At 41.1% G+C, this 19,757-nt stretch overlaps 1 protein-coding gene and 1 long non-coding RNA gene across 8 annotated transcripts in view; one reads left to right on the plus strand and one right to left on the minus strand.

Annotated features, from left to right (window-relative positions):
- LOC123504597 (complexin-like) overlaps positions 1 to 19,757 on the minus strand; it is a 792,775-nt gene that overhangs the window by 153,322 nt on the left and 619,696 nt on the right. The gene's annotated exons all lie outside the window — the stretch shown is intronic.
- LOC123504599 overlaps positions 1 to 19,757 on the plus strand; it is a 234,131-nt gene that overhangs the window by 88,892 nt on the left and 125,482 nt on the right. Inside the window, exon 2 of the long non-coding RNA XR_006674884.1 lies at positions 918 to 1,019. This is a non-coding gene — a long non-coding RNA (uncharacterized LOC123504599). The remainder of the gene's footprint in view (positions 1 to 917; positions 1,020 to 19,757) is intronic.

Raw genomic sequence — 19,757 nt, forward strand, 5'->3', positions numbered from 1 at the left:
TCCCTTATTTCCTCAACAGCTCCTTTTGTGCTGTTATTAGGTGGGGGAGCTCATATTATGTTCATAGCCAATGCGCCATAAAGACAGAAAGACCAGATGCTGAAAGAAACATGTTTTCCTTCGTGATATAGTATATTTCTCTGAATGATATTGATAACATTGATAATAGTAGTGATAATTGTAATAATAATAATGATAGTAATAATGATAATAGCAATAATAGAAATAATAGTGATAATAGTGATAATGGTAATAAAAATAATAATAATGATGATGATGATAATATGATAATAATAATAATAATAATAATGATAATAATAATGATAATAATAATGATAATAATAATGATAATAATAATAGTAATAATAATAATAATAATAATAATAATAATAATAATAATAATAGCAATAACACTACTACTTCTACTAATAATAACAATAACAATAATAATAATAATAATAATAATAATAATAATAATAATAATAATAATGATAATAATGATGATATTATTGATGATTATTTACAATTGTGATAATGGTGATGATAATAATGATGATAATAATAATAAAAAAAGAAAAAAAATAATAATGATAACAATGATAATGATAATGGTAGTAGTAGCAGTAGTAGTAGTAAGTAGTAGTAGTAATGTAGTAGTAATATGAAAACTTATGGAAACTATTATTAAAGTGTTCTTTCTTCTATTTCCTTTAATTTTTTTTTCTTTTTATCATCTTCCATTTTTTTCCTATTCCGTCAGAGCGTGCACATGAAGGCCTCTTGACCCCCAAAGCTAGCACGGTCCCATTGTACGAGTATTATTGCACGTCGCTCCCTGTCTCTTCCCTCTTCTTACTCTACTGATTATTATTTTCTGTGTTCTTCCATCAATATAGGTACTTTTCGTAATCTTCCAGGAAAGAATACCTCATCACTTGTCCAGTACAACAGAACACGTGCCACTGCGCCCTGTCTACATCTCGCTCCTTACCTCGGCGTGTCCCCAGTCTTCCAATAAGGTAATTTTATTTTTTTGGTGTTGTTGGACCTTGTGATATCACCTAGGATTGCTTTTCGTCTTATGCCTCTTATTTTTGCTTGGCTTTCAGTGGTTGTGTGTTTTGTCTTAGATGTTGATATGTATGTGTGTTTGAATGCAGGGATGGAGGGAATGTGGTGATTGTATATGTGTTGAGTGTGAAAATGTTAGTATATATAACACTTTTCTCATCTCAAGGTAAACTATTCTCTTTAGTGCAAGCTGGACCATGAAGTGTTGCCTGTAATTTAGAGTGAACTGCATTGGTATTTATTTTTTAATCGCAGCTTGTGGTTCAGAAAAATACCTGCAGCTTATCCGTCAAAAAAAAAAAAAAAAGTGCGTTATGTTAACCTACATAATATATCGGTAATTTAGAATTATTAACCAATTGGCTTCTATAAATTATCACTTAAATATTTTTTTACCCTTTTTCTTCAGGAAATGGCATCTCGATGAACCTATTTGATTTGTTTTACCTTTGCCAGTACTCTCTTACATGAAGATAAAAACAAGACTCAAATATAGTTAGTTGATTTGCACTGAACCGCACTGTATAATAGAGTTGCATTAGGAGTTTAGAAGCGGGTAACATAGTATGTACTATATTACTAGTGTAACAGTCCTTACCACGCACCATCAACCTCCATGTCTTGCTCATTAACACCTAACTCGCTCTGCCCAGCACTGCGCAAGCCGCTTGAGAGGTGCGGCTCATTAGTAGTTTGGGTTTGGAAGTTGCAGTCACAGAGTTTCGTCAATTTAGCAGCGGGTTAGGCTGCAGGCTGAACATCTTTGAGAGACTGTGTTAGTTGGGAGGCGTGGTGTGTGTGCGTGTGCATGAGTTTACGCCATGTTTCATTAAACTACATCAATTTTGCATATAAATATAAAGCAATAAATAAATTATGAAAAGTCGGAGAGAGAGAGAGAGAGAGAGAGAGAGAGAGAGAGAGAGAGAGAGAGAGAGAGAGAGAGAGAGAGAGAGAGAGAATAAATTTCCCTCTGCCGTGGCTACACACACCTGAACACTATTCATTGTTCTCTCTGCTTACACAGTTCCACTTGAAAAATGTCCACGCAAACACATTCCCTCAGGAAGTTTTGCGTGCTTGTGCAATCTGGTTTTTGTGTGCGTTCTTGCTGGGGATAGCTGGGTTAAAACGTAACAAGGTTTTCACTGCGAGGAACGTCGGTTGGTCGCCTGACGGGCAAGGCTTCTAACCCCTGTTGGTTGGGGCGGCGTGCCCTTCCCTCGCCTGTCGGTGTGTCCCTCTTTTGTCACTCTCTGTGTTCGGCGCTTGTTGCGGAAAACGTGTTTGTTTAATTCATTTCTGACTTTTGCCTTTTTTTTTTTTCTCGATAATTTTTGGTACATATAAGTTTTGTTTTTAATATATTTAGTCGTTTGTAAAAGAACCTTGGTGATATTTGCTATTAATATGATATTTTCCATATCCATTAATCAGTTCAAAACGTTGATTTCGAACAGTTTTCCTCTTTTGATTTATCATCCCAATAAGCCAGATTAAGCTTGTTTCCAGTGCCTGCAAAAATTTGAATTTTGCTGGAAAAATGTACATAAAAGAAAAGAATACATCAAACCACATTAATTTTGTTTCCAAAGGGCGCAAAAAACGAGACTTTTGCTGGAAAAATCGTAATGGAAATGGATACGCTTAATGATGATATAAGATAAAAAGTTAGCTTTGCGTTATTTATCTTTGCTGGACAGAATAAGGACACGTAGGCGGCGCGTCGGGATTTGTAGGAAAACAGAATAGGAAACGAGGTAGAGGAGAAGAAGAGTGACGAGCAGTAATATATCAACACACTCGTAATTCACAATGGCTGAGTGACTTATCGCTCGAAACGACATCTGTGTTAAGCTATGAGTACGGATTTCACTTATACTGAGATACTGATAGTTATTGAGAACAATATACACAAGTCATTCCTCGCGCCGAAGAGAGAGAGAGAGAGAGAGAGAGAGAGAGAGAGAGAGAGAGAGAGAGAGAGAGAGAGAGAGAGAGAGAGAGAGAGAGAGAGAGAGAGAGAGCATAATTATTAGGTATTACTGCAGAGTTTCATCACAATCAGCTACGTGTTTTTTACCCATTTCAAGAGATAGAGCTTCTGATTACGAGTAATTTGAACCCCATATATACTAGGTGCAACCTCTTTGAATGGCGACACAGATTTTTTTTTTTTAATTTAAGCGTGTTTGGGTGTTTTGGTGATCAGCCGTGACAATAGCCTCCCGCATCAAACCCTGCCGCACACTGATGGTGTCATGCGCTCGCGGCGGCTCGGCGGGCTCCGTGACATACCATTGTCTGAGCATGCGCTTAATTGTTTACGCTGATTGGTTCTGTTCTTTGAAACTGAAGCGGCGGCCAATGAAAAAAAAAAAGCATAATTATTTCCACCAATCACGACGGCCCCTGAGGTTAGGTTTAGTTAGGTTAGGTTAGGTTAGGTTAGGTTAGATTAGGTTTAGTTAGGTTAGGTTAGGTTAGATTAGGTTTAGTTAGGTTTGGTTAGGTTGGGTTGGGTTGGGTTGGGTTGGGTTGGGTTGGGTTAGGTTGGGTTAGGTTAGGTTAGGTTAGGATAGGTTTGGTTAGGTTAGGTTAGGTTAGGTTAGGTTAGGTTAGGTTAGGTTAGGTTAGGTTAGGTTAGGTTAGGTTAGGTTAGTTAGGTTAGGTTAGGTTAGGTTAGGTTCTTTTCTGGAGGAAACTAATTTTTTCTGGTAGATTTCGGCTTGTTTTTAATTAATTTACCAGTTGTTTTTTTATGAAAATCATAATATGTTTTGGGGCTGTGAAAAAAAAAAATTGGTTGATTCGCGCCAAAAACAAGTGGTATTTTGATTAAAAGCAAGCCGAAATCTACCAGAAAAAAATAGTTTCGTCCAGAAAGGGCAAGGTGGTGAAACTCTGTAGGTTTACCAAATATTACAACGCATAATGTAGGAATGGACGACATATATCACTCTTATCTGAGAAATTGTGGTGAATTAGTGAAGAGGAAGAACACAGTTAGTGGTGTCACAGAATACGAGAAACGTCATAACTATAAATCGCATAGAAATTAAGATACGGCGTAATGAACTACTAGAAGAGCTCCTGTAACACCAAGAACTGAGGATGCGGTCAATGTAGTTCTCAGATACTGCTTTGTTCCTTTGTTCGAGCCTTTTAATAGAGTGCAGTGTCGCTGCTTTGGCCAAATGTACATGTAGATTGCCAGGCCATATTATATTACAAGGATACTAACACAGTGCTCGTCTAAAGGTGACTGCCCAGTGTATTTCCTCGCTCTCTTTGCCGCCAACTCAGTGCAGGGACGGGAGACCAATGCCACATGAAGCACCACGAAAAGATATGAAACACAACTAACGGGACACGGAACAAAAACATAACGAAATTTCTCTGATATGATAGACAGAGGTACACACACACACACACACACACACACACACACACACACACACACACACACACACACACACACACACACACACACACACACACACACACACACACACTCTTACAAAATTGAGAAAACTTCAATATGTTTTATGTTTCTAGAGTCCCCTCGGTGATGTTATGGTAACCGAGTGGAAAGTCTTTAAAGTGATAATACAGAGAGCTTTAAAAGAAGACTAAATGCATTTATGGATAGGGACCGTAGCTTCGTGGGCGTGGCTATGTATGTTTTATAGAAAGGTGCCAGGTGTAAGCTTATTTCTTGAAGTTTCTTGGTATTCTTAAACTTTCTTATGAGGCAAAATTATGATTAGATTTGCATTGAGTAAAGTTGAAGTTGTTATTTTACTGACGCAAAATTTCCTTTTAAAAATGCATCTTAAACTGTCAACTACATATATATGGTTAGAATTTGAGTAATACAACTTTCATTGTGTACATAATTTTCCTTGGTTTGTGATCAATATCCTTGGTAATACTAGCAGATCAGAGAACCTGAGATTAGCCGAGGAAACACAAAGCTTAGTGAAATGAAGTATAATAATTTACTTGATTTCTTGAGCTGACCGTACAAGGGGTATAGTTAACGTTCAGACCCCGTACCCTCTCATGCATTACGGGTCAGTAGTATAGGACAACAAGGCAGGTGTTTTCCAGGCTCTCTTTCTTCTTAATGTTCTTAATGGACTCGGTCTTGACATGAGAAAAGGATGACCTCCATAAATTTCAGCGAATTTTCCTTTTAATGAATTACCGTAATGTGTTTCCACTCTTGCCCTCTCTTCCTTAAGAAAAGAGAAAACATGTCTCGGAAACGCGACCCGGTGGCACTTAGGTTTGAGGAAAAGGGTCTAGCGCGCGCGCGCGCTGGCGCATGTGTAACCAACACAGTAAAGAAGGAAGAAACTGCGTCGTTCCAGAATATCATATTAATGCAAGATTGGTTTGTATTTTTCGCAATTCTAAGTCGTTTACCGTCAAAACTTTTATGTGTAAGCAGCACACACACACACACACACACACACACACACACACACACACACACACACACACACACACACACACACACACACACACACACACACACACACACACACACACACACACACACACACACACACACACACACACACACACACACACACGTGCGCGCGGTCCATAGTATAAGTGCAGTGACTATACTATTAATTGTAAATTATTCAATGGTAAGAGCTTTTCTTTTTAACCCGAGTCCATTAGAATTTATCGCATTTTCCAGATCCACCTTTCAATAAAGATCCCTTTCACCATCCTTAATATACCTTCCTTCTGTGAGTTTTACATAGAAGTATTAAATTTTCATCAATAAATACCAACTTAAAAATTGTAAAAATTGTAAAAAAAAAAAAAAGTTACCCCGAAGCCTTCCTGATCTATTCATCATCAGCGAATTATATATTTTTGGTGACCTTTAGTTAACGAGGCTAATAAGGCAACATATATTACAGATTCTGTTAAGGCTAATGATTATATTTAATTGTATCGTTTGTGGACGAAAAGCAACATTAATTGAAAGATTCACGTTACCATTTGGCATTTTAGACATGTTAAAAAGGATAGGTGGAGGATGGTCGTGGCCTTCAAAGAGAAAGGCATTTGAGTGCTGTTCCAACGAAGTTTGTGTTTTTTCCTTGCTTGTGTCTGACTACTAAAATTTCTGCTTCAGAACTGATGCATTTATTTATCCCCTCACTGTTTGTTGTGCAGTTTCTGGAAGTGTAGTGCTTATTTCAACTCGTATTTCAAATGTAAGTGCAGAGGGGGATGTATTGTCATGTTTTCGCCTGTGAAAGGAACTCATTTCCATCTACATTTGCCTATCTTTCCTAGTCACATTTGAAGTGGAAGGGAACAATAATAGGATATGAAGGATAGAAGGGAAGCAATGAAAAGTGAATGGAAAATGGAAATTGAAATGAAGGTGGTGAAAGACAAGCAAGACAAGAATGTGGGACATGTGTTATGAACTTTGAATGAAGGATATATTTTGAGAGGAGAGGTTGGATACTGAACTCAGCATGTTTCTATACCTATCACGCTCCATTTCTACTTTCCCTTCCTTTCCAAGTTCCGCCGCACACACCCGCTTTCTAATGCTGGAAGGTAAATATCAAGTTAGTGAAGTAATACCTCACTTTGCCTAGAAGGCCCCTTGGGAACTAACTCGTTTGGGCTTAATGATCAGGAGAGTTTAGGAGAATTTTTATTTGTTCTCCTGTCTGCGAGGAGCTTTAAGAACAGAGATGCTGTGACGTAATGTCGACATGTACTTCTCTCCCCACCCTCTAACGGCCCTCCCTCCACCACATACACAAGGTCTCCGTGCATTATTTTTCTCTTTAGACGTTAATAGGAAAATTTAATTAAAACTTTACCTTCTCAAAGAGGATGACTACCGTGGAGGACACACACACACACACACACACACACACACACACACACACACACACACACACACACACACACACACACACACACACACACACACACACACACACACACACACACACACACACACACACACACACACACACACACACACACACACACACACACACACACACACACACACACACACACACACACACACACTGTGACAAAGAAAAAAGTCGAGTAAGGCTCAAATTAATCCAATTATAATATTCTGATTATCTCTTCTCGGTTTTTTTTTTTTTACAAGTTTCGTTGAATTTACGCAGCCTGATGAATGAGATGATTTTTACATATTAGTTATAGATTTGAGAGTCTGTTTTTCAAACGTCGAACGTGAATGAATATTTGAAAATCACCCAGTTGTTAGCAAGTCAGGCAACTCAACCCAAGAAGACTTTTAATTGATATTACTATTTTCAGTTTTTGTTCTGGAAGCGGAGGCGTTTTTTTTTTCATTATATGTGATCATGATCCTCCTTCCCTGTAGAAGACTTTTTAACGAATATTAGAACGTGAAAGTTGGCCACACTTCTTTTGATCACTGGACTTCTGGGACCCTTCTCATAAAACTTAACGTTGTCCTCTAATTACAAAAGTGATGAAGCCACAAAATGACGATCGTGCTCCACAGTTCGCTCCCTCCCCTCCAGAAAGAATATGCTTACATTCTATTCCTTTTTCTCTATCGATTTGGGGAACAGTTTCTCTTCCTTTATGTTGAGCAGATAGGCATGCAAGTGTATATGCCACGGAACTACATAAAAATTAAGCATTGTCAGCTCCTGTTGAATCAGTGAGAGTATGTAAAGGATTATGTCAGTGTTTATGATACGGAACTAAGACGGACTCCATAATTTTCAATATTGTTTAGTCATTGAGAAAGGGAGGCTTTAAGACATTTGTCCCAAACTTTTGGCTAATTCTTTTTTTGACCTTTAAGGGATCTGGCATTCAAGTGGGACCTTTTTTTTTTTTTTTATCTTGGGTTGCCCCTTGGCCGGTTTTCTCCGTTTGCATAAAAAAAAAAAAAATAACTGGAATTCTGTTTTAGGTCTTGATCTTGCTTCACCAGCTCATCCTTCCCCCTTGCAGCACCCACCACCCGCTACCGGCATCCATGCCTGCCCACTGACACAAGTGGGGAAAGTTCTTTGTCGGGAAATAAAAGTTTTAACGATCATAGTTGTGTCTCCTGGAAGACTGCTGCAGGGGAAGAGGTGTAAAGGATCTGTTACGTGCTCACTATACAGACTAATACTCTGGGCGTGAAAGTGTCAGCGTGTCACTCCATGTAATTTGGTTTTAAAGTTATTGTTTCTTTGTCTCAGGAGAGCGGCCAGAGCACAAAGAGTTAATGCACTTTCTTTTGTGAAGTTTTTTAGATATGTTTGTTCTAGTCTTGTTTTAGATGAGAGTGTGACTTTGTTAATTTATGTACCACTCACTTATCATGTATTACTTCTTATTTTCATTTTAAGTACTTCAGTTGCAACACACACACACACACACACACACACACACACACACACACACACACACACACACACACACACACACACACACACACACACACACACACACACACACACACACACACACACACACACACACACACACACACAGTATTCTCAAGAGCCACTCACCACATACACGTAGGAATAACGACTGTGGCACCCACGGATTTTGGTGGGAGAAGTGTGCTTCATTTGCTGCATCTTGACCTACCTGCTCTCCAGACTACTTATTACTCCTCCTCCTCCTCCTCCTCCTCCTCCTCCTCCTCCTCCTCCTCCTCCTCCTCCTCCTCCTCTTTCCAGCCAGTGCGAAGGAATGGGAGGAGTGCAAGAGAAGTGGTGAGCGTGAGTGAATTCCTCTCACCCCTTAATGTAGTGCAAACTTTCAATTTTTTTTCCCTCTCCCTCAGCTTCACTTTTCCTGCTTTTCCATATCCTGTCCTGTCTGCCTCGTCCCTCCCTTCTTTCCTCAGTTTTTTTTTTCATTTCCTGTTTTCTGATGCTTTTAGTGCTTCTGTCGTGGCTCCTCCTCATCCTGCCTCTTTCCTACTGCTTGTTTTGATGATGGTTTCTCTCCTCTTCCTCCTTCTCTTCTCCTTGATGCTGTTGATGCTTTTATTATCTTTGTTGTTGCTATTTCTATTTTCCTTCCATGTTTTTCTACCTTTTTTCTTCCTCTTCCTCTATTTCCTTCTCCGTTAGCTCCGTTAGTAAGTCTTGACGAGAAAGTAATTCAGGTTCTGTTACTGTTTGGGCTGACTTCCTTTGTATCCTCCTCCTCCTCCTCCTCCTCCTTTCCTGCTCCTCCTGCAGTTGTTGTAGTTGCTGTTGTTGTTTTTTACTATTCATGTTTTCTTAATTTTCCTTCCTCCTCCTCCTCCTCCTCCTCCTCCTCCTCCTCTTCAGCCTAATTGGAGATTCAGGCTTTGACTGTCACAGCTGTGAAGGAAACCCAAGTGTAGTTTTGTCTCGTATAGTTCCAAAAATCAGAGTTTGATTGTAACTTTATATAGTATATATGCATAAGGAGGTGTGTATGTATGCATAAGGACGTATGTATGTATGTATGCATGTTTGTATGTGTCTACGTATGTATATATGTATGTTTGTACGTGAGCTTGTGTGTATCTGAATAAGTGTTGAGTCGGATAAAAAATTGTACTTGCATGCCTTATATGTATATGTGTAGTTTATATACCTGTGTAAAGAGTGTGTGTGTGTGTGTGTGTGTGTGTGAGAGAGAGAGAGAGAGAGAGAGAGAGAGAGAGAGAGAGAGAGAGAGAGAGAGAGAGAGAGAGAGAGAGAGAGAGAGAAATATAAAGTGAGATTTTAGTATCCGTGAAAGTCTGGGAATGTGGCTGCAGGTTGGAGAGAGGAACATGTCTCTCTCCCCTCAGGCAGGTCTCGTCAGAGTCAGGGGAGGGGTGCACCACCAGTCTCATCGTGTCCCGGCGGCACATCACTCACTAGTCCTAAGGTAGTGCCTCGTCCCTTGTTATAGTAGTAGTCCTAAAACTCGAGCAGCTGAAATCGAGTGACATACATACAGACACACATTCGTCGGTGATCAGAAAGAAGGTCCGTAAAATAAAGTGGACTTTGATTAAGAAAACGTAGAGGGACTGACTTGGAGCAATCTGAAACACACACACACACACACACACACACACACACACACACACACACACACACACACACACACACACACACACACACACACACACACACACACACACACACACACACACACACACACACACACACACACACACACACACACACACTGAAAAAGACACTAAAAAACAAAGAGAAAAAGTGGTCCTCCCCAACACGTACACGGAAAAAATGAAAAGTAAAAAAGTAGACCAGAAATTGGCGCCCAGAAGTCGACATTGCCATAAATCACCCTGGAATTCAATTTGCATTTATTTGTAGGGATAGAACTGACAGTGTGTTTTGCATCGTATCCCGGCGAGGTGACCCACTGGGAGCCGCTCTATTCCACTCTTTTATTTTCATTCTTTTTTTTTTTCCTGTAACAACATCCCCCAAAAGTGGTCAAGCAAGAAAAACTGCTGAGTGCAAAACAAAGAGACTGTATGGGAATGAGAATTAATTTTGTTGTCACCATTGTTGCTCCTTTTATCTTGTTTTTGATACTATCATTGTTATTATTATTATTATTATTATTATTATTATTATTATTATTATTATTATTATTATTATTATCATTGTTATCATTATCATTGTTATTATCGTCATTATAAATATTGCCATTAATGTTAATGGACCTTAGCTTCCCAAACCAAAAACCAATGAATTACACGTGATTGGAAGACTGTAATCTATGCCCTTCCAATTTTATATTCAAATACGAAAACACTTCACACACACACACACACACACACACACACACACACACACACACACACACACACACACACACACACACACACACACACACACACACACACACACACACACACACACACACACACATGCACAAGAAATATGAAAATTCTGATCTTTCGTGCATCCATTTTCTTTCAAGTCTTGCTTAAATTAGGTAACATTTCATGATGTTAATTACGAGAGAGAGAGAGAGAGAGAGAGAGAGAGAGAGAGAGAGAGAGAGAGAGAGAGAGAGAGAGAGAGAGAGAGAGAGAGAGAGAGCACACTGAGACAATACAACCAGAGAGAGATGACAAAATACTTAGACAACCAGGAGTGATGACAAAATACTTAGAAACTATGACGTAGGCACATGCACAAACACACACACACACACACACACACACACACACACACACACACACACACACACACACACACACACACACACACACACACACACACACACACACACACACACACACACACACACACACACACGTGAAGGCGGACTTAGAACAATAACCCAGGACATTGTTGCTTGGCTCATATTGTTATTGGTTACTGGGGCGTCGACGTATTATCGGGTTGAGGCAAGACTGCCTTAATTGGAAGCTTGAGGCAAACGTGGCCAGCGGAGCGCAAGTGGGACCTCTGTCGAGAAGGAGGCACAGAGAGAGAGAGAGAGAGAGAGAGAGAGAGGAATACAAAGGAAGTCAGCATAAACAGACCCTGAGGTTGTCTGGGTAACTGTTTTAGTCTAACTGGTAGAGACAGGATAGCATAGGAAAGGGCCCCATCCCACTCTCCTCTCCCTCCAGACAAAGCTGGCAATAAAAAAGAGAATTGTTACCATCCTGTATAAAAAAAAAAAAAACTTTGAATTTGTGGAATTTGAAAGGAAAGAAGAAAAAGAGGAGCAAAAGTACGAGACAAAACATGTCAAATTTGTGGAAGAAGAGTTGATATTAGTGGAGGAGTAAAGGTGGAGGTCAAAGTTGTGGTGGTGGGGGTAATGGAGGTGGAAGCTGAAGAAGAGGAGGAGGAAAAGGAGGAAAAGAAGGAGGATTCTGAAGTTAGAGAAGATGTCAGAGTTGCAGAGGAGGAGTTGGTGCTAGTTGAGGAAAGAAAAAGAAGATGGAGAAAGAGAAAAAAAGTGAAAAATCAACAGAAACAAAAGAGAGAGAGAGACAGTCAGAAAAAATGGAGGAGAACGAGTAGGTGGGTATAAGGAGGGAGCTGGGGGAGAGAAGAGAAGTAGGCGAAGAAGGAAGTGGAGGCAGAGATACTAAGAAGGATGAGGACAAGTGGAAGGTAAACAGAATAACTCAAGGGAAATTATGGACTCTTAGGATATAAAGAAGATGAAAATAAATGTGACCTAGATAGTCAAGAGAGAGAGAGAGAGAGAGAGAGAGAGAGAGAGAGAGAGAGAGAGAGAGAGAGAGAGGGTTCGAATGGGATGTATAGCTTGAAAAACAAGGAAAAAAATGTGGTTTTCAGGAGAAAATTCTTTGAAGAGTGACGGTATTTAAAGAAACAAAAAAAAAAGTTTGACAATAAAATGTGAAGAAAAAGACGGGAAGGAAGATGAGGAGGAGGAGGAGGAGGAGGAGGAGGAGGAGGAGGTGGAGGAGGAGGAGGAGAAGGAGGAACTTGGGGTCTAATACTGGAGGAAAATAAGGGTAGAATAAAAAAAAAAAGAGCTTAGGAGGGAGGAAAAAACGGTCGAGGAAGGCGTGGTGTTGAAGGGAAGAGAGAAATAGGAGACCCGTGAATGCTAAAAAAAAAAAAAAAACATATTGAAGCGGGGAAGAATATGTGAGGAAACCAACGAACTAGAGGAGATATGAGCAGAAGGGTGAGGCTGTAAGGCATGGCGGAAGGTGAAGGGAGGAGAGGAGGTGAAGACTCAGAGAGTTGAGAAGTGATGGTGGTGGGTGAGGGTGTGCATAGGAATATTAAGGATGGAAGTTATGGGGAGGGAAAATTTAGAGAATTGGGTGTGAAGTGAGGATGCACATAGTAAGAAGGAAAGGTGATGGTTGGGATAATTATAATTCCTGTTATTGGAGAACATTCTTTATGTTTATGGCATAAGAAACAGAAGAGTGTGTTATGTTTCTCTCACAAGTCAGAAGCTGGAGGAGCAGTAAAAGTTTTTCTATCTAGCTGTTGTAAAGTATATTTAGATGACGATGTGATGGCTTTAGCTTTGATAGCAGTTAAATCTATGGATGTAAGCATTCAATTCAGAAGTTTTTATTGGGATTGAAAATGTTTTTTTCTGTGTGTACATCATTGATGCTTTTGCAGTTTAAGCTCTATTGTAGCTTTATCCACACACACACACACACACACACACACACACACACACACACACACACACACACACACACACACACACACACACACACACACACACACACACACACACACACACACACACACACACACACACACACACACACACACACACACACACACACACACACACACACACACACACACACACACACACACACACACACACACACACACACACACACACACACACACACACACACACACACACACACACACACACACATTCTTTTTAAGGAAATATTCGACCTCTTTTTAGTAGATATTTAATTCTTGCACAATGTGTTTAACTCTGGATTAATCATAATGAATAAAATATAATATGTTTTATCGTTAGAGATTCCAAGTTTTAGAATTTATGTTCCACGTACATGATTTTCTGAACTGTAGAACAGATATATGCAAAACTGAGGACATTACAAACCTTAGCACTGAGGCTGCACCATGAGTGTGAATCTTCATTCCATAATAATGCAGGACTTTCGGATTCCAGCTTGACTTTCCGGCTGGGTTAGAGGGACGAAAACACGCATATATCTTTCGGGGGGATAATTGAGCCGTCAGGAGGGAGGCTCGCGACACGGAGGGGAGAACGACCCAGTGCAGAGAGAGTGTGACGGACGTATTTAATCATGGCCACGTTGCCAGCTTCCCACCGTGTCAAGGCTCGTGGGAGAAAATCCTTATAAATGTCTTCTACTTGTGGTTGTGGAATGCGGGAAAAAGAGGCACTGAAGGAGACACAGAGAGGAAGAGTGGAAGGGATAGTGTGGAAAATGGATATGTGTGGAAGTGTTCGGGGGTAAGGGGGTGAAAAGAAGTGAGACTGAAAGAGGAGACAAGGCGAGAGTTCTTAAGGCAACATGGATGGCCGAGGCTGAGGAAAAAAGAGATTGTTTGACACCACCTGAGTGAGAAAGGTTTATTACTTTGTCTGAAGATATGAACCAGAGAGAGAGAGAGAGAGAGAGAGAGAGAGAGAGAGAGAGAGAGAGAGAGAGAGAGAGAGAGAGAGAGAGAGAGAGAGAGAGAGAGAGAGAGAGAGAGAGAGAGAGAGAGAGAGAGAGAGAGAGAGAGCAAACTCATCTTTCATCTTTATTATGTTCTCGTTTTTATTAGTAAGTTGAGGAAAAAAATAGACCGTAAGGGTGGAGAACTGTGGGCGTGTTCCTTCAGAAGCCCTTCTTTCTCTCTCCGACAACCACCATCTCCCGCGCCGAGCCATCGAGGCGTGAGAGCCTGAGGGAACGGGAAGGAGGCGGGGATGCGTGAGCAGGAGGGAAGGGACGAAGACTGGGAGACAGGGAACGTGGAGAAGGAAAAGTTGAAGAGGGGGAGAAGGAAGCGGAGGCGGAGAAGGATAAGGAGGAAGAGAAATATGATGATGATGATGATGATGTGGAGGAATAGTAGTAAGAGGAAGACGACACAAAGAAAGGAGATGGAGGAGGATGAAGAGTGGTGCCAGATGAAGAGGAAATGAGAGACAATGAAAAAAGAGGATGAAAAGGAAGAGGACGGGAGGAGGAAGAAGAGAAGCGGGGAGACGAAAGGGAAAACTTATGAGAGGGGAGAGGGAAGATAAAGAGAAGGAAGTAGTACAACTGAATATCAAAGGAGCTTAATGAAGAAAACTCCAACTCGAGTTATGAACGTAAACTTTGTCGCGCTGCATCTGGTGAGCGCTGATGTGTTTGTGTGTGTGTGTGTGTGTGTGTGTGTGTGTGTGTGTGTGTTTTTACGGTAAGGCCTATAGCGCCTGTAGGCACACTTGAAGAGTGTATGGGAAGCGCTGTTCAGCTTCCGCCCATTAGTGGCGCAGGCAATTTTATTTATAGTGGTACCCATATTAGGGCCCATATCACCACCCAAGCTCATCTTGAGTGTAACCACCTAGAACCTGGGTATCATGGTGACATGTAGGTAACTTTAAACCACTCAACAAATGACAAAGTGTTTTAAGGCTGTACGTGGTGGGATTCGAACCTACGCGTGGACGTCTGCCCGATCCCACGCTCACCACCTTATCCACTATGCCACCGTGTGTGTGTGTGTGTGTGTGTGTGTGTGTGTGTGTGTGTGTGTCCTGCGAACATTCCTGAGGGGATAGAAGGAGAATGTTGAACTTGCTCCACTTGACTCGATTACCACCAACTCACATTTTATATTCTCCTGGTGAAATGAAGTCTATTTTTTGGGTGGTATTCCTTAAAGAGGAAGTTATCGTGAAAATATCTGATTAGCGTTCAGAGAGAAAGCTGCTGCATCCTGTTCCTGTTTGTTTATTTAATTATCTTATTTATTTCACATGCTTTGATATCACTAATGTTGGTTAAGAGAAACAATATATTCAATCGTGTGCCTTAGTTTTTTCCTTTATTTTCTACCTTGTATTATTTAATTGGTGCATCTATTTTTTGGATATGAAAAGTATGTTTTAGATTTTCAATTATTCCTTTATGTCTTGCTGTCTTCTCTCACTAGAAGAGGAAAGACTATAGCAGCACCACTACCATCACCAACCACACACAACCAAACACAACCTTCATGAATAAAAAAATATTGTTGTTGACTGTTGGTCCTTTGAGTCCTAGCTGAAGACAAAATAACCACCACGCTCTACACAGTGCACCACCTATCGCCTCTTATTTGCTCCCTTTCTACTGTCTCTTCCCCCGTCCTTCCGCGGTATTGAGTCCTGATGGGAGACAAAACTCAGACCACGCCCAACTCTTTCCCTCTGTCCTATTTCTCTTGGTCTCTTTCCACTGGCCCCCTCTCCCTTTCTCCCTTCCTCCTCCTCCTCTCCTCGTTTCCTTCCCATCTCTTCTCCTCCATGGCGAACAAAACACCACCACAACTATGCAAATCCAATTTCTTGCTTATTCGTATCTTTTTTTCTGAGAAGAAATACGATTTTCCCGTGTGATGTCCGGCCTTTACTAGCGTGGAAGTTTTTTCTTTGTTCTCTGGATGGCAACGAGTGTGTGGGCGTTACTCTATTTGGATCAGCGTCAACTTTCTCTTGTCTGTCCCTGAGACAATTCGTTGTATCACCTGAAAGTTCCCGAAAAAGATAGCTGGAAGGGACGCCACGTTTGTACATTCAATCATACATACATACATACAAATATACGTACATGCATACATACATGAGTATTCATATATACACCCAAAATCGAAAGACTTTATTCTGTTCCTCTCAAAAAAATGTTTTGATGAAACATTTTATAGTGTGTGTGTGTGTGTGTGTGTGTGTGTGTGTGTGTGTGTGTGTGTGTGTGTGTGTGTGTGTGTGTGTGTGTGTGTGTGTGTAGCACGCTCACCTTTACTGACCAAATCCAGTGTACATACAAGTAACGGAGTACATTTTACCTTACCATACCAGGCTAGCACTGTACATTAGACCACCAGCACACCTCATCACATCACCACACACTACACTCTCAGGACAAAGGTTCAGTGGCACCCTGGGCTGTAGCACCCTGTTGGCCTTGTGGCGAGACACCTTCCTTGTCAGCCCTCCCTCCTTCCCGTCTTTCCTTCACTTTCAGAGATAAATATTGAAGAGGAAACTTAATCCCTCTTTCCCTTCCAGTTTCTCTCTCTCTCTCTCTCTCTCTCTCTCTCTCTCTCTCTCTCTCTCTCTCTCTCTCTCTCTCTCTCTCTCTCTCTCTCTCTTTCATTCTTTCGCTCCTCTATCTACTTAAAACACGCCACTTCCCGATATTTTCAACGGCAATCGGATTTTCTTTTATGTACTAAGACGGTCTTTATTTTTCTTGCATATAGAACATTGTGTGTGTGTGTGTGTGTGTGTGTGTGTGTGTGTGTGTGTGTGTGTGTGTGTGTGTGTGTGTGTGTGTGTGTGTGGCTAAGACTGGAGAAGTGAGATGATTTTAACTAAGCCTGGAATAATTTTTTGTTTTCTGAGAACTATTCATAGGTCTCTCTCTCTCTCTCTCTCTCTCTCTCTCTCTCTCTCTCTCTCTCTCTCTCTCTCTCTCTCTCTCTCTCTCTCTCTCTCTCTCTCTCTCTCTCTCTCTCTCTCTCTCTCTCTCTCTCTCTCTCTCTGAATAGGCCAACTTTTAGAATTTAGGAATTCCCTTCTGGGAGCGGCATATTTAGTAGGCCTCTCACACACACACACTCTCTCTCTCTCTCTCTCTCTCTCTCTCTCTCTCTCTCTCTCTCTCTCTCTCTCTCTCTCTCTCTCTCTCTCTCTCTCTCTCTCTCTCTCTCTCTCTCTCTCTCTCTCTCTCTCTCTCTCTCTCTCTCTCTCTCTCTCTCTCTCTCTCTCTCTCTCTCTCTCTTGTAAAAAAAGAAAATTGCTTTTCCAAAAACACTTGACAGCAAGAAATTATTGAAGCGTTATTGATATACTGGAAAAAAATATTTGCTTTACTAACTACCACCACCCCAACCATCATCGATATAGACGCACATAAAAAAATAAAAACATCACCAACATTTCCCTCCCTGCAATATCTAAGTTATTTTTCGCGCCGCCGAGAAGGAAGGTCGGACGGCCAGAAATCAGGCGAAATGAACCAATTACCTCCGAGAATTCAGAAGTCATCGCCGACCTGATTGGTTCCTTGTTCCGTCCAGATGGATCATTTATTTTCACGCCATCATGCACGAGATTCCGTCCATGTAAACAGATTTTTACGTGTTTTACCTGATTTATGTGTTATCGCCACCATTTAGGAAGAAGGTACTGTTAATCTTCAGAATGCAAGAAGAAATAGTTTCCTTCAGCTGAAAAATCAATGACTCGCCTTGTCTTTTAAGGGATGTCAAAGTATTTTGATTCATCTTTTAACCATGTGTTTAATTTTTCTGAATAGCATTGTCGTAGAAATATTTTAGTATTAACATATATTAAAAAGGTATTAGTTTTGTTTTTTCTAGGATTCAATACTATCATATGAGACAAAAGTATGTGTTTTAACTTTGTAGGTGATTATAGGAAAAAAAAAGTAATTCGACAGTTAAAGGGTAAAAAATATGGTCATGTGTGTGTAATTCACTGTTTGATCTGCTGCAGTCTCTGACAAGACAGCCAGACGTTACCCTACGGAACGAGCTCAGAGCTCATTATTTCCGATCTTGGGATAGATCTGAGACCAGGCACACACCACACACCGGGACAACAAGGTCACAACTCCTCGATTTAAATCCCGTACCTACTCACTGCTAGGTGAACAGGGGCTACACGTGAAAGGAGACACACCCAAATATCTCCACCCGGCCGGGGAATCGAACCCCGGTCATCTGGCTTGTGAAGCCAGCGCTCTAACCACTGAGCTACCGTGTGTGTGTGTGTGTGTGTGTGTGTGTGTGTGTGTGTGTGTGTGTGTGTGTGTGTAATTCACCACGGTCGTCTCCTAGTCACCCAGCCAGTCTTCCCCATTACGGAGCGAGCTCAGAGCTCATAGACCGATCTTCGGATAGGACTGAGACCACAACACACTCCACACACCGGGAAAGCGAGGCCACAACCCCTCGAGTTACATCCCGTACCTATTTACTGCTAGGTGAACAGGGGCTACACATTAAGAGGCATGCCCATTTGCCTCTCCGCCCGGGACTCGAACCCGGCCCTCTCGATTGTGAGTTGAGCGTGCTGTGTGTGTGTGTGTGTGTGTGTGTGTGTGTGTGTGTGTGTGTGTGTGTGTGTGTGTGTGTGTGTGTGGAGCGTAGGTGGATGTAGCAGGTGTACCTCCATTACCTAGGGTGGGTGGTCAGTAATCAGGTGATGGGCGTGGTGCTTGTGGCTGGCTAGCGTGGAAAGCTTCCATTGCTACACAGTAAAAAAAAAAAAAAAAAAAAAAGATAAAAAGTTAAAAAAAAGAGAGAGAGAGAGAGAGAGAGAGAGAGAGAGAGAGAGAGAGAGAGAGAGAGAGAGAGAGGAAAAAACACAGACACAGACAGTATTTTCCCCGTAAAGGTTATTCCTAAGATCGTGCACGTATTCATATGTATTGTAGCTGTATGTGTGTGTGTGTGTGTGTGTGTGTGTGTGTGTGTGTGTGTGTGTGTGTGTGTGTGTGTGTGTGTGTGTGTGTGAGAGTAATATTTTGCAAGGCGCTAATTTTACACAATTTTCTCTCAAATTATTCACGATATTTAAGACTAAGATTTTGTGTTTATTCTTAGAATTTGTTGACTTCATATATTTCAAATTGTTTACAAGTTTTTTTTTATTCATACTGCCTCACACACACACACACACACACACACACACACACACACACACACACACACACACACACACACACACACACACACACACACACACACACACACACACACACACACACACACACACACACACACACACACACACACACACACACACACACACACACACACACACACACACCTTTCCAGCTTCGCGTGTTCTAAGCTCGTCAGGTCAAGATTCTAACCCTTCATTACAAAATATTGACCAATTGCGGGCAGGAGCGTGGGTGTGAGGGGGCG

Source organism: Portunus trituberculatus, chromosome 16, assembly GCF_017591435.1.
Source record: "Portunus trituberculatus isolate SZX2019 chromosome 16, ASM1759143v1, whole genome shotgun sequence".
NCBI classification, from domain to species: Eukaryota; Metazoa; Arthropoda; class Malacostraca; order Decapoda; family Portunidae; genus Portunus; species Portunus trituberculatus.